This window comes from Plecotus auritus (assembly GCF_963455305.1).
Source record: "Plecotus auritus genome assembly, chromosome: 11".
In the NCBI taxonomy this organism is placed as follows: Eukaryota; Metazoa; Chordata; class Mammalia; order Chiroptera; family Vespertilionidae; genus Plecotus; species Plecotus auritus.
The window spans coordinates 1,122,623-1,136,877 of NC_137777.1; the positions used below are offsets into that span (position 1 = coordinate 1,122,623).

The 14,255-nt window shown below is 69.1% G+C and overlaps 1 protein-coding gene across 2 annotated transcripts in view; it reads right to left on the minus strand.

Annotated features, from left to right (window-relative positions):
• The window catches only part of ADGRB1 (adhesion G protein-coupled receptor B1), a 62,258-nt gene extending 53,880 nt beyond the window's left edge, over positions 1–8,378 (minus strand). Inside the window, exon 1 of one of the 2 annotated variants that reach the window (XM_080646969.1) lies at positions 7,827–8,378. The gene's annotated coding sequence lies outside the window, so the exon portion shown is untranslated. The remainder of the gene's footprint in view (positions 1–7,826) is intronic. The other variant, XM_080646970.1, reaches the window with a different exon arrangement.
• Between the last annotated feature and the right edge of the window lie 5,877 nt (positions 8,379–14,255).

Below are 14,255 nucleotides of genomic sequence, written 5' to 3' on the forward strand. Positions count from 1 at the left end.
GGGAGAACCCGCACCTGAACCCGGACTGACCCCAACCTCGTGCCTCTGGCATGGCGCCTGCTCCTGCTCCTGCTCCTCCCCCGTGGACAGGAAGGCCGCTCCGGGCGCGTGTGAGCGAGAGCAGGGAGGAGCCGGCATTGCCCAGCCCGACCCGCCTCCACGGGGACCCCGGCAGGTTGCTTCTGCCTCCGAGCCTCAGTTTCCCCACCGTCCCCAAAGCCAGGCTGGGCCACGGGCCCCATGCAGCAGGAGAGCTGGCAAGAGAGGGAGGGAGGCGGCCGCCCCCCGAGTCCGCCTGGCCTGCTGGTGCGGGTGCCTCCGCCAGCTGAGCGCACAGGCCGGCAGCCTGCCCACGGGACTGGCCCTTCCTCCTGCCCGGCCCAGCTGGCCGGAGACACAAGGTCAGTCCCTGCTCTGCAGTCTCCACCTGGCGTCCTTCCTGCGTGGGCCTCGGGGACAGAGCAGGGAGCTGGCACAGGCCGGACGCCGGCTGCCCCTCCGGCAAGTCCCGCGCCTCCCAGCCTCAGTTTCCCCATCTGTCAAATGGGGGTGAAGCCTCCCTCTCAGCAGGGGGTAAGCACTGAACCTGGGGGGTTACCTAGCGACAGGGCAGAGGCGGGGCCGGGTCAGGGGACTGTGTGGCGGACCTGGCCCTCTGGCGGTCCTTAGTGGCAGAGGGTCAGGGCCCAAGAAGGGGCCTGGCACACTTCTCACACTGGCCTGTCCGGGGAGCCCTTGTCCCTCTGTCTCTAGGCCGCTCGGGGACAGCCTCTGATGCTGTCGCAGCAGAGTGGCCTGCCTGGCTGCTCACTCCCACAGTGGGAGACGGCGAGGCCTCGGCCAGGGTCCCTCGGCCCAGCCCAGGGCGGGGGGGGGGGGGGGGCGCCCAGCCTCTCGGAAACCTCACCCGAGCCAGCCCGGCTGCAGTGCCCCCCCCCCAGTCCAGGCTGGGGCCCCAGACCCAGGACAGACCCTCCCACCACCCCAGAGGGGCCCAGGCCCCCCCCCCAGTCCAGGTGGCACCAGCACAGCCCTCAGCGCCCGGCCAGCCCTGCTGGTCACGGCTCACCCCACGCCCGGAGGCCGCCCTGCATCCCCCACACCAAGGACCAGGTGGCGGCGAAGGTCGGAAGCAGGACAGCCCCATAGAAAGCCGCCTGGCAGCGGGAAGGCGGCTGGCAGCGGCGAGGGAGGCCTGTGGAGCTGGGGTGATGGGAGGAGGAGGGGGCCAGGGGCTGTGGGACAGACACGGAGGAGGAGGGCGGTGTCAGTGGGCGGGGGGTGGGGGGGCAGGTCAGGGCAGAGCCCGAGCCCTTTCGGGCCACACATGCCCGGGCCCAAGGCTCTGGAGTGAACCTTCAACAGACTCCCGGGCAGAAGACAGCCTAAAGGTGCCCACTCATGGGGTTCTCACACAGGGTTCCCCGGAGCCCTGGGGCCCCAGGAGGAAGCCAGGGCAGGAGGGGAGTGCAGGGCTGAGGTCACTTCCCGGCCCTGGCCTCGCCCTGGGCGTCTCTGACCTGAGTGGCTTTGCACCCTGACTGCTGGCCAGCGTCTTGCTCGGCCGCGGGTCCGAGCACCGAGCACCGAGCACCGAGCACGGAGTGCCTGGCCTGGCTCGGCCTCCCCTCTGCGGGTCACAGGGCAGAGCTGGGCAGGAGACCCGGCTGCCAGGGTGGCGGCTCCTGCACCTGCCGGCGCTCACTACCCTCCGTTTGCCCCTGACCCACCTCCCTGCCCCCAACACCACGGTCCTCTCCAGCGGCTGAGGCGCCTTCGCCCACAGCCTCTACCTGCCTGACCCTCCAGCGAGGCCCTGGGCAGCGGCAGGCCAGCCCAGGTGGGCGGGGAGACAGGAGTTCGGCGCGGGGTCACCACCAGCCCCCGGATGCCGTGGCCACCTCCCACCCGACCCTGGCGTATCCCCATGTGTGCCAAGTGCTGCCACCCGCCTCCCAGTCAGAAGCCCGGGTGCCTCGGTTACCCTGCCGACGACAAGGACGGGGGCTGGCGCTGCCCCTCCAGCTCCAGTCTCACCCCATCCACCCCGTTCGACCCTCCTCCCCGGCCCGGCCCCTGCGTCCCCTCCCCAGCCACCCTGGCTGCCAATGGCACCCAGACGCCAGCCACAAAAGGCGCTCTGTTGTCCTGCCCGCCCTCCAAACAGTGCCCGCCTGTGTGTCCTGGGAAGAGGCTGCCCTGGGGGAGGGGCAGGCGGCCCGGGGCCTGAGGACAGCTCAGGTGGGCGGGGCTGGGAGAGCAAACAGGGGGGCCACCCAGGGGTGCCCAAAGGCACCCCCCCCACCCTAGGTGCTCCATGGGCCTCACAGACGCCCCGCGGATCGGGTCAGGCCAGGCAGCCTGGTCACCTGGGAGGCGGAGGCAGGTCCAGGACATCCCGTCTGAGTGGCCTGGGGCCTGGGGCCATGAGGCGGGACAGGAGAGCCTGCAGGCCTCCCCTTGTGAGGCAGAGCCGGCTGGGCCCAGCCACCTCCCCTCCCATGGCCACTATCTGCACCCCCCCCCAGCCCGAGCCAACCGGGCCCCAGTGACCTGGGAGGGGTCCCCCAGAGCTGCGCCCAGGCAGGCTCCTGACAACCACACTTGCCCACACCTGCCAGCCCAGCCCATGGGGGGCCTCCTTCGCTTGCTGGGCGCAGGGGCTGCTGGGGCGGCCCCCACAGACCCTGCCCCGCTCCCACCCCTGAGGGCCAGGAGCATCCGCTCCATTCTATAAGGAGGCAGACAGCCCAGGTAACCGTGGGGGGACAGACTGTCTCCCTTCGTCCCGCCCCAGTGCCCCGGTCTCCTGGCCCTGGAGTCGACGGTCATCTCTCTGATGGCCTCATCACACCTGCTCTCCCTAGGACCCTGTCACCTGACCAGCCGCAGGCCTTGAGGACACCCCAGGCACAGAGCCCTTGAGCCTGTGACACACCTTGCCCCTCATGGGCTGCCCCTGCCCGCACCATCCTTCAGGGCCCGGGCAAGGTGGCTGCCCGAGGAAGCTTCCCTGAGCCTGCAGACCGCCCCTGCCCTGTGCCCACGCACCCCCAAGCATGCACACGCATGCCCATATGCACACACACGCACCTGCACCCATGCCCATATGCACACACACATGCACCTGCACCCATGCCCATACGTGCACACACATGCACGTGCACACAGACATGCTCCCCTGGAGGGAGTCCCAAGTGAGGGTGGTGACAGCGTCTGTCCCATGGGCTGGGGCCTCCCCGCGGGGCGGAGGTGGGGGCCCTCATGAGGAGGGAGGCTCCTGGGATCCTGGGTGTGACACACGTCCCTGTTCTCTCCTCTCACGGGGTCCTGCCTGGTCCCCAGAGTGCGGAGCCTGTGCCCACCCAGCTGTGGGCCCCTGAGCCACGCCCCCATCCACACCCACGCCATGCTGGGATCTGAGGTCCCCAGCAGGAGGGGCTCATCCAAGGTCACCTGCCCAAGGTCACAGCTTCAACATGGGAAGAGCAGTGGGGCTGGGCTGGCTGCACAGCCAGGCCCTGGGGGGGGGGGGGACCGCTGAGGCGGGGGGTCAGCAGAGCGCAGCCCTCGGCTCTGGGCAGGGGGTAGCTGGGACGGTCGGTCACCTCAACCCAGAGCAGGGCCGCGGGCCCCAGAAGGGGCAGGGGAAGCGCGAGGGCCCCGCTCCCGCTCGGCCCTGGCGTCTCCTCGGGGAGGGCTCCCTGTCCCTGTCCCTTGCGCTGAGCAGAGGCCCGGCTGTCAGAGTTCTCACGGAAGCCTTGCCCTCTCAGGCCTCCCTTGCCCGTAACTGTCATGGCGGTGGCGGGGGGTGGGGGGGGAGCAGCTCTCCCTGCCCGCAGCCTCCATGTCCCCGAGGCGTGGACACCGGCAGGGGCCCAGGGTCCAGGCAGCGGCCCTCGACGCTGTGACTTCCTTTCTGGGGGTGCGTGTGCTGACTGTCTGCTCATATGCCACCCGCTCCGGGGGGAGGTGTCAGGCTGGCGGCCATTCCGTTGGGATGAATGAAGTGTGCACACCGTGCAGGGGTGGGTGGGGCCGCCCCGTGCGTTCTGCCGGCCTGGACCCTGCTGCCCCCCCAGCGCCATCTCCTTGGCATGTCCACCACCGAATCACCAGCCCTGCTGAAGACGCCCCTGTGGCCTCGGCCCCCAGGACACAGCCCCAGGCCCACAGGGCGCTCAGGGCCCGCCCTACTTCCTCTGCCCCCCTCGCCGTCCTGCCAGTCACCCTCCTCTCTGCTCCTCACGCCTGCACGCTCCCCTGCCACAGGCCCTTTGCACGGCTCTTCCCTCCGTGGAGAATCTTCTGAGCCTTCAGCCACTGGCCCACCCTCCGGGGTAGCCTCTTGGGGAGGCCCGCCGCTGGACTCCTGCAGGCAGCTGTCCCCCACCCCTAGAGCCCCTCACAGGGCCTCTGTCCCCCACCCCTAGAGCCCCTCACAGGGCCTCTGTCCCCCACCCCTAGACCCCCTCACAGGGCCTCTGTCCCCCACCCCTAGAGCCCCTCACAGGGCCTCTGTCCCCCACCCCTAGACCCCCTCACAGGGCCTCTGTCCCCCACCCCTAGACCCCCTCACAGGGCCTCTGTCCCCCATATTCCTGCCAGCCTTGGGGCGTGAGACTGTGCCCTCAGGTTTGTATTAGGAACAACCCCGGTGCCAGCATGCACACGTGGGTACCCACATGTGTGGTATGTGTGTGCCTGCGGTCTGTGCACACAGGTCCGGTCCCTGTGTCTACCCAGAAAGCAGGCTCTGCCCCAGGGCACAGCAGAGGCAGCAGGGTGGCTGGGCGGGGTGTCCGGAGGGCGTGTGAGGAGGTTAACAGAACCCTCCAGGCTGGGGGTTAGAGCCTCACTCCCCTTGCTTCCAGACACAGGCCTGACCATAGGGAACACGGGGTCCCACTGCACACTGCCACCCAGGGACACACGAGACCTGCCCCGCACCACGCACACATGTGGCCGTTTCATGCTTGCACTCATGCTTGCACACATGCCCGCAGGACGCACTGCGTGAGCGGCACCCATGGACACACGCACCCATGTACACACAGGCTCGCTCACGCCTGTGCACGGTACACGGGGCCAGGCGGGTGTGGGGAGAGGGGAGTGACATCCGCGAGCGCACGACCTCGGCGGGCTGGCAGAGGGACCGGAGAGCCACCCGGGGCTGCCCGGGATGGGGCGGGCGCCACCGGCCGCGGAGGAGACGGAAGGGGCGGGCAGGGCGGCGCTGGGTGTGCGCGCCCTCTCCCGGGCGTCGGAGGCAGCGCGCCGCCCTCTGCCGTCCGCCACCGCAGCCCGGAGCCGGCCGCCCGGGCTCCAGCGGGAGGCGTCCCCGGGGAGCAGGCTCGGCCTCAGGACCCGCTCCGGGAGGCGGGGCCGGGCCACGCTGGCCGGCCAGGGGGCCAGAGGGCCACGAGAGGCTGCCCGGGCCGCCTCCTCCCGGGCCTGCTCCCCTGTCCTCGGCGCCGATCCGCTTCGGGACCGGGCCGGCCCTGACGCCGCAGACCCAGCTCCTTGCGGGCCCAGCACGTTGGGTCCCGGGACCAGGCCTGAGCCGGAAGGGCTCCGAGAGCACAGCCGTGTCCCTATTTCACAGCTGCGACCGCCGAGGCCCGCGAGGGACCGGAGCCTGCAGACAAGGGCCGGCGGCAACTTGGCTGCGCCCCCTTCCCGGGCCGGTCCGGGGCCGCCCAGGGCCACGGAATCGCCTGTCCGCCCCCGCGCAGGAGTGCGAAGGGGACCGGCAACCTTCCCGAGGATAGGAGGCGGCAAACTCCCCCCCGAGCCCCCACCCGCGCCGCCCGCGGAGCCGCGCGCCGCCTTGGCGCATTCCCGCCGGCCTCGCAGCTGGGCCCCGCCGACCGGGTTCCAGGGTTCCTGGGCCGGCACCCGCCCCCCCAGATCCAGGCGCAACAAGTCTGACAGCAGCGCCGAGGAGCTGCGGGCGAGCGGGGAGGGAGGGCGCCGAGCGCTCCGGGATTCCCGAACGCGCGCATGTCCGCCTCCGGGGACCCAGCGCGGGCGCGGCGCGGGGGTCTGGCTCCGGGGCGGCTCACACCCGCTCCGAAGGCCCCCGCTGGACTCGCGCAGGGACGCGCCCAGGAGCCTCCGCCCCTCTCTCGCCGGCTTGACCTTGCTCGGTCCTCAGAGCCGGACCCGCGGCACCCGGGCGTCCGCGCGCGGAGTTTCGCTGCCGCCTGGGGTCGGGAGGGAGCGGCCCCTCCTTCCACCTGCCTCGCCGCCTCCTCGGCTGCGGGGTCGCAGAGAAACGGGAAGGCGTCAGGGTTCTGGAAGACATAGCTATGGCCACCTCCTCGGACCCACACCTCGGAGGTGCTCCAAGGGACCCCAGACTCGCAGCCGCCCCCTCCGCCTCTCCCGCGCAGCCGCTGCCCGACCCCCTCGGAGGCTCTGGCTCCGAGGGGGCGAGTGTTGGTGTCCGTGGGGGAGGGCGCCAGGGTCTCCCTGAGTCCCGAGGGGGGGAGGTGAGTGGGAGCGGGGACCTCCCGCAGCCTCCCCACCACGCATGCCCAGCGGCTCCTGCGGGCGGGGGGTGCGAGCCCCTTACCCACCTACACGCCTTCACGCCTTGCAACTCGCCCCGAGTTGCCGCTACCGGATCCGCGCCCCAAACCCGAGGGAACGTGACGTGGAGGGGAGTGTGCCCAGAGAAAGGGCGCTGGAGGAGGGGAGAGTTGGGGCTCGGCCGCCCCAGCCTGCTCCCTGCGCTCCAGGAAACGCGGAAGCCCAAAACCAAAGTGAAGAAGGATGGGTGCCCAGCGCCGGGTCTGGGTGCCAGCTGGGCGCTCTCTCTGGGCCGCCCGGGAAGAGACCCGGCAGGAGCCGCAGCCTCCGAGGCAAGACGTGCAGCGATGCCGCCCCCTCCCAGGCCGCTCCAAACCGGCTCTGCCCTGCCCTGCCCTGCCCGGGGGCCAGGGGGTCGGGGGACGGCACCCGGCGAGACTCAGCCCCAGCTGCCCAGGGAGGCGGCTCGGAGCGGTGAGCGCCCGGCCCGCAGAGGGCGGAGGACGAGGACCCACCGGCGCCCCGTTCGCCCGGAGAGGGCGCAGGGCCGACCCAAAGTTCGAAGCGGCTTATCCGCACGGCCTGTCCGACCTGATGGAAAAGAAGACGCCGAGGAGCAGCCAGGGCGTTGGGCGCTTGGGGTGGGGGCGCTGTTTGGGGGGACCATCATGCCGGTCTGTGGTGAGGGCTGCGAGAAAGACCCGGGCTTCCTGTGCGCGCCCCCAGGCTCCGCGCGGGGGAAAGACATCTTGGGCCCCCAAATGTCTGAAGGGGCTCTGGGTGTGATTAGGGGGAAGGGGGACATACTGGGGTGTCTCTCTCTCCCCCTCCTGCCCGGGTCTATGTGTGGCTGTGGGGGTCACATGGGGGTCTCTGAGACCCCGCACTGCTGGCGTCTGTCTGTGGGGGACACAGGAGTCTGCCCTGTGATGGAGGGGCGCCTCCCCAGCCCAGCCTGCCAGCCCGGCCCGGCTTGTGAGTGTGGTTGGGGGGACGAGCAGCTCCCAGGGCCGCTCCCACGCCCAGGGTCGCCCCCTCCTTAGCCTGCCCGGCGCGGGCGCTCGGAGGGAGACCTGCCAGATCCCGCCGCTGACGCCGGAGGAGGCTGGGGGCTGGGGAGTGGGAGGTGGGGGGTGCAAACTCCGAGCTCTCCACGCCAACCTCGGAGCTTGGAAGCCCCAAACGGCGAAGTTAGGAAGTCCGGGCGCCCGCCCCTCCCCCGCACCCCCACCCGCGCTGCGCCCCTCCGCGCCGCGCCCCCAGCCCCAGCCCCCAGCCCGAGCCTCCCTTACCTTCCCCGGCAGCAGCGGCCCCGCTGGCGAAGACTTGATCCGGAGACTTGCAAATCCTCAGGAGCGCCCCTTGTCGCCAGCGGCCGAGCCGGGCGCCCAAACGGAGGGGGTGCTCCTGCCGCCGCCGCCGCCCCCGGCCGGCTCCGGGCCTAGCCGGACGCTCCCCGGAGCGCCCCCGAGCGCGCACGCAGGCCCCCTCCCCTCCCCCCGCCTGCCGGAGCCCCTCGGATGCCGGGGAGGTCTGGATGCCCGGACTGCGGGCGATGCGGGGCGCGCGGGCCCGGGCCCGGCCAGGACGCGCACGGCCGCCTGGGCTCCCGGCTCTCCGGTTCCGCGTTCGCTCCGCCGGGGCCGCCGCCAACGCCGCGCCCGCTGCTGCCGCCTGCGCCCGCCGCTCCCTCTCCGGTCGCCGCTGCCGCGCCGCTCCTCTCGCCTGCCCCGCTCTTCTCGCCTTTTTTCCCCTTCCTGGGGGGCGGGGGGAACGAGCCGGGGGCGGGGCGGCGCGGGCAGGAGGAGGAGGAGGCCGAGGACCGCGAGAAGGAGGAGGAGGAGAGGCCAGCCGCTCCCCCACCCGCTGCCGCGCTCCCCAATCTCTCGCTCTCTGAAACTGGATCCCTAATCGGGAGCCGGGGACCGCATTACGGATTACATCAGGGCTTCCAGATCACACGTTAGAGGGGAGCGGGGCGGGGGGCGGGGGAGAGGAGCAGGATAACGGAGTGTGTGTGTGGGGGGAGACCGATAAAATGCACACACGCGGGCGCCTAGGAGAGCCGGGCGCCTGCCCCGGACAGCAGGGAAGCCAGGAGTTGGGGCTCTGCTCTCTGCCTCTTCCGGGAGCCAAAGCGAGGCTGGCTGGGTGATGGGTGGATGGATGGACTGACAGAGGGATGGGCGGGTGGATGGACCAACAGCAGATGAATGGAGGGAAGTTACAGGGGGTTGCGCTTAAGCCATACAGGTGCCCGGGAGGGTGGGAGGGTGGGAGGATGGGTGAGGGAAGGGGGTGTGGATGGAGGAGGCTGCAGGAGGAAGGGTCGGTGGATGGACAGATGCCTGGAGAGATGGGTGGGGTGCTGGACAGAGGGGGGGAGGATGGGTGGAGGATGGGAGCCCGGGTGGGTGCGTAGATGGATGGATGGATGGATGGCGTGTGAGTGGCCGGCTGTGTGGATGGAAGGATGAAGCGTGGACAGGTGGATGAGTGGGATGAAGGTGGGTGGGGGATGGGCAGGTGAGTCAGAGGCCCGGACACAGAGCCCATGGGAGCGGGTCAGGGGTTGGTGGGGCTGGGAAGGGCCCCGTGAGCTGCCCAGTTTGGCCAGTCTTGCCCTCTGGGTGGGGGGAGGGGCTCCTGAGAGAAACTGAGGAAGAGTTTGGCCAAAGAGCCACAAGGAGGTGGGCTTGACAGGGAGGCATTGCCTACCACTCGCCCTGGGCGGCCGTCCCAGCCATCCCCCCCTCATCCTCACCCTCCAGCTGTCCTCTTGGACTTGGTGACAGCGGGGACACCCAGGCCCGTGTTTGGAGCTGATTTTCATAAGCTGATGGGGATGGTCCCGTTGGCTGCTGCACCCCGCCTTAGAGCACCCACAGTCCCTCTTCTTCGGAGGGGCCTCTGGGGTGACACCGGGTCTTGGAGGGATGGCTTTGGGGAAGTTACTCCAGGGCCTTCTCTGCCAGGATGCCCCGCCGCCCAGCCCAAGCTTTCTTCATAGACCTGTGGTCCTCTCTGGATGTAAGGTCCTCACGGCCGCTGCCTGCATGGCCACCGCTGTGCACGCGTCCCCTCGGAGCGCCCACTGAGGCCGCTGCTGCCCAAGCCTGACCTCCGGCCCAGGCGTCGGCTGCATCAGGGCCTCCTTGCCGCCACCCGCAAGCATTGGTTCACAATCACGGCGCCCTTCCTCGCCGGCAAGGCCGCATCCATCCTCCTTCCCTTCTCCCGTGACCATCCCCATGACCCCCAAGCGGGCCTCCGCCACCATCAGGGTCACAGCATCACCCTCACTGTCAGCACCCCACCCATCACCAACGCCCTCGGGGGTGGGCGGGGGGCGGGCAACTCTAGTCATCCCAGGGCCCAGGCCCATGGCTCCTCTCATGGGGGGGGAGCTCTGGCCAAACCAGTCGCTCCCGCAGGCCAGCGTGTGCTGTGCCTCTAGGGGTGTCTCGGGGGGCTGGTCAGAAGGGCCATGGAGGCCCAGACGGTGAGGCAGTTGGGGACAAGGCAGGGCCCCTTCTCAGCCCAACCCCTGGGCAGCCTTCCTCCTCCCCTCCCTCCAGGAAAAGGGCTGTCTCCTCCCAGCCGGGGTTGGATCTGGGGGGCGCCTCTGAGGCCCCACAGCGGCCGCCCACCTTCTCGGGCCCCATCCTCACTGCAGCTGCCCTAGAGGCCTGGTGTCCTCGCTGCACTAGCCGCTCGTGGCCACCAGGGGGCCTCTGACATTAGGCCATGAGCAGCAGCGAGGGTGCGGGCAGCTCTGAGCTAGGGTTTCTCTCTGCCATGGGGGAGGGCGGCGGCAGCGGGGGTGGGAGGCTAGGGCTCCTCCTAACGGGGGCCGTGGGGCAGGGTGGTGTCCCCCACAGGGAGCTGCCCAGCAGGGCCGTGCCTTCCTCCTCCCTGATCCGGGGCCACCTTGCTTCGCTCCCCGACTTGCCTCTTTAAAGAAAATTGTCCCCTCCCCCTAGTTCCTGATCCAGAACCCTCTCTAGGAGGGGCAGAGAGGACCCCCTGCCCCCCCTGCCCCTCCGGAGGGAAGGAGAAGGGTCAGCCGGGCCCCTGATCAGATGGAGGGAGTTCGGTCGGTGACCCCACGCCCAGCTCCCGGCAGAATGCCCGGAGCCCATCAGGGTCACCCGCACCGGCCGCAGCCGCAGCGTCCCCATAGGGACAGGAGGGTCTCCACGGAGAGGGTTCGCAGGTTTCTCACAGCCCAGACATGACAGGAACCTCGAACCCTGAACCAATAGCCATTTCCCTGAGATTTTCTACCAATTTACATCCACCACCAACCCCCTCCCTGCCCACCGACAGTGTTCCGACGGCTGACCTTCATCACGGAGCATCTCCCACACGGGGCCTGGCCACGCTGGAGGACACCCAGGGCCCACGCTCCACGGGCAGGAAGGCTGAGGGCCCCCGCTGGACATCAGCTCCTAGGACCTCCTCTCTCAGCCCAGAGGAGCGGGACGCTGGTCACCTTGAAGGCCTATTCATGGCCATAAGCCAATCCCTGAACATAGTCGTCGACTCAGCTGTGACCTCTAAGTGACTTTGAACCCATTAATCACTGATCCTGGTCACACTCTGAGTCCTGATCCTGGTCACACTGAGCCCTGACCCTGGTCACACTCTGAGTCCTGATCCTGGTCACACTGAGCCCTGACCCTGGTCACACTCTGAGCCCTGACCCTGGTCACACGCGGAGCCCTGACCCTGGTCACACGCGGAGCCCTGACCCTGGTCACACGCTGAGCCCGGACCCTGGTCACTCTGAGCCCTGACCCCGTGGCAGTTTTACAAATCCAGCCCTCCAGGCTGTGTGGACTCTAAGGCGCCCTAAAGGGATGGGAAACAGAGGAGCAGGGGGTGTGGGGGAGCCCCGGCTGGAGCAGCAGGAAGCGAGCCTCACAATTCTATTTCCTACCTTTCTCCGTGGGACCATCTCCTCAGGGGAGAAGCGCGGGGGGAGGGGAGGGGCTATTGGAGACCCTGTAGGGAGCCGCTGGTCTGGGTCCAAGCTCCCGACTCCCGGGCCCTGGGACCGACGTGGAGTGAGGATCCTTAGCATCCTTGACCCTTCCCGGGCCTCCAGCCTGGGGCGGGGGCGGAGGGCACAGCGAGGTCCTGGCCACCACTCCGTGCCCTCTGCACCCGGAGGCAGAGGGGGAGCAGCCGACTCACAGCAGGACAACTAACTGTGATGGGACCGGCCACGCTCAGCCTCCAGGCAGGACACAGCGCCCAGCGGAGCGAGGCCCGCCCTGTGCAGGCTCTGCCCTCGGCACCCCCTCGGCACCCCCTCGGCCCTCAGGCCCCATCCTGTGGAAATGGGCGGGAGGGGAGAGAGGAGGGCTGTTTGGGGAAGAAGGTCCCCCTCCAGCGCCCCTGGCTAACCACAGCCTCTGAAGGACCAATGAGGCTCAGAAGTGCTCCCTCCTCCAGGAAGTCCTCCCTCCCACCTCCCTGTGGGCCCAGGAAGGGCCCTTCCTGTGTCCCGGGCACATCACAGGCACCCTCAGCCCAGCCTCTCACCTTCCCTGGTCCCGGGGCGATGCCTCCCCTCACTATTGAGCGGGTCACTGGGGGGACACCAGATAGGCTGTGGGAGGAAGAGGGGGACTCAGGACCAAGTGCTTTGAAGCGTTTAGGCCCCAGGAAAGTCTGGGAGGTGGGGAGAGACCGCCTTCCACAGGGCCCGCCCAGCCCCACCTTCGAGCCTGCGTGCCTGGGAGGATGCGTGGGTGAGCACGGGCCTTCGCCCCGGCTCCCCTGGCCGCGCGGGGCCGCTGAGCGCTCAGCGTGCTGGGGAGCACAGGCCCGAGTTTATGTAACCGAGCGGCCCGCCCGCCCACCGGGAGCGGAGGTTGGGTGATTTCAGGCTATTTTCATCTGCTCTTCGCACAACTCCGGGTGAGAACCAGGCGTCAGCGACGGGTTTCCTGACACCCCTGGGGCCTGGCAGGGAATGCAGGTCAGGGAGAGGCGCCGCGGGCTCCCGGCTGGGGCGCGGGGAACCCCTGGGCGTTCCAGGCCCTGCAGACTCGCAGCTGGACGCGGTCCCCTGGCCCTCCCGCGGCCCTTGGGGACACACCAGCTCAGGGAGGGAGGTGACTCGCCCAAGGTCACAGCCAGGGCAGGGCGGGACCGGAGTCCTGGGCTGGCCTCCGAGGCGCGTCTTCACGATCCACAGGGCAGAACGGAGGGGGCACCGCAGTGTGTGGAGACCCTGCCGGGCCAGGAGCTGCAGCGGGCACATCCGGGCACCGTTTCCAGTCCCCACAGCGTCCCGAGGGAGCCCGGCTCTGGTCACACGCTGGCGCACATCCCTGATCACCGACGGAGCCCTGACCCTGGGCACATACTGAGCCCTGAGCCCTGGTCACTGACTGAGCCCTGATCCCTGATCACATACCGATCCCTGACCCTGGTCACATACTGAGCCGTAATCCCTGGTCACTGACTGAGCCCTGATCACTGACTGAGCCCGGATCCCTGATCACATACCAATCCCTCACCCTGGTCACATACTGAGCCGTAATCCCTGGTCACTGACTGAGCCCTGAGCCCTGATCACTGACTGAGCCCGGATCCCTGATCACATACCGATCCCTCACCCTGGTCACATACTGAGCCCTAATCCCTGGTCACTTACGGAGCCCTGATCCCTGATCACATACTGACCCCTGACCCTGGTCACATACTGACCCCCATTCCTGGTCACTGACTGAGCCCTGATCCCTGATCACATACCGATCCCTGACCCTGGTCACATACTGAGCCCTAATCCCTGGTCACTGACTGAGCCCTGAGCCCTGATCACTGACTGAGCCCTGATCCCTGATCACATACCGATCCCTCATCCTGGTCACATACTGAGCCCTAATCCCTGGTCACTGACGGAGCCCTGATCCCTGATCACGTACCGACCCCTGACCCTGGTCACATACTGATCCCAATTCCTGGTCACTGACTGAGCCCTGATCCCTGATCACATACCGACCCCTGACCCTGGTCACATACTGATCCCCATTCCTGGTCACTGACGGAGCCCTGAGCATTGTCACACCCTCATCAGACCCTGAGGACGGACATCAGTTGACCAGTTCCCATCAGCCCCTCTCATGGGGCCTGGCATCCTGCTCACACCAGTCCCCCCCCCCCCCACTGCCCCGGTTCCCCAGGCAGAGGCCGCCCCAGCGTCCCCGCCAGGCCCTCCCTCTGGGCCTAGCAGGATGCCGGCCGGCTCTGGGCGCTCTCGGTGGCGGGAGATTAAGCATTTAATAAACAGCCGGGGAAAATCAATACAGACAATCAGAGGAATCAGGCAGCGGCCGAGCAGAGCCCGGAGGCGGCCCGCGGGCCCCCTGCTTCTGCCACACTCCCCACGGCGGCTCCTGGCACCCCTGGCCTCTCAGGCGCTCCTGGCCCCCGCCTGGTCTCCAGCGGGCCCGCCACACCCAGGTCCTCTCTGTCCCCAGCTCTCACTGGGCGGGGGCCTGATTGGACACAGCCCAGCGTGGGGGACGGGTGGCCAGACAGACACAGACATGCAGAGGACAACAGATGCACTACCTCCACCCCCGGTTGTCAGAGGGAGGTCTCCGGCCCTGGGGCCCACAGGCAGGTGACATTCTGGGGGTGGCCCAGGTGCCCTCACTGCCTGAGGCCTGAGACCCCCCTTGGGGAGCGTGGGCTGGGCCCAT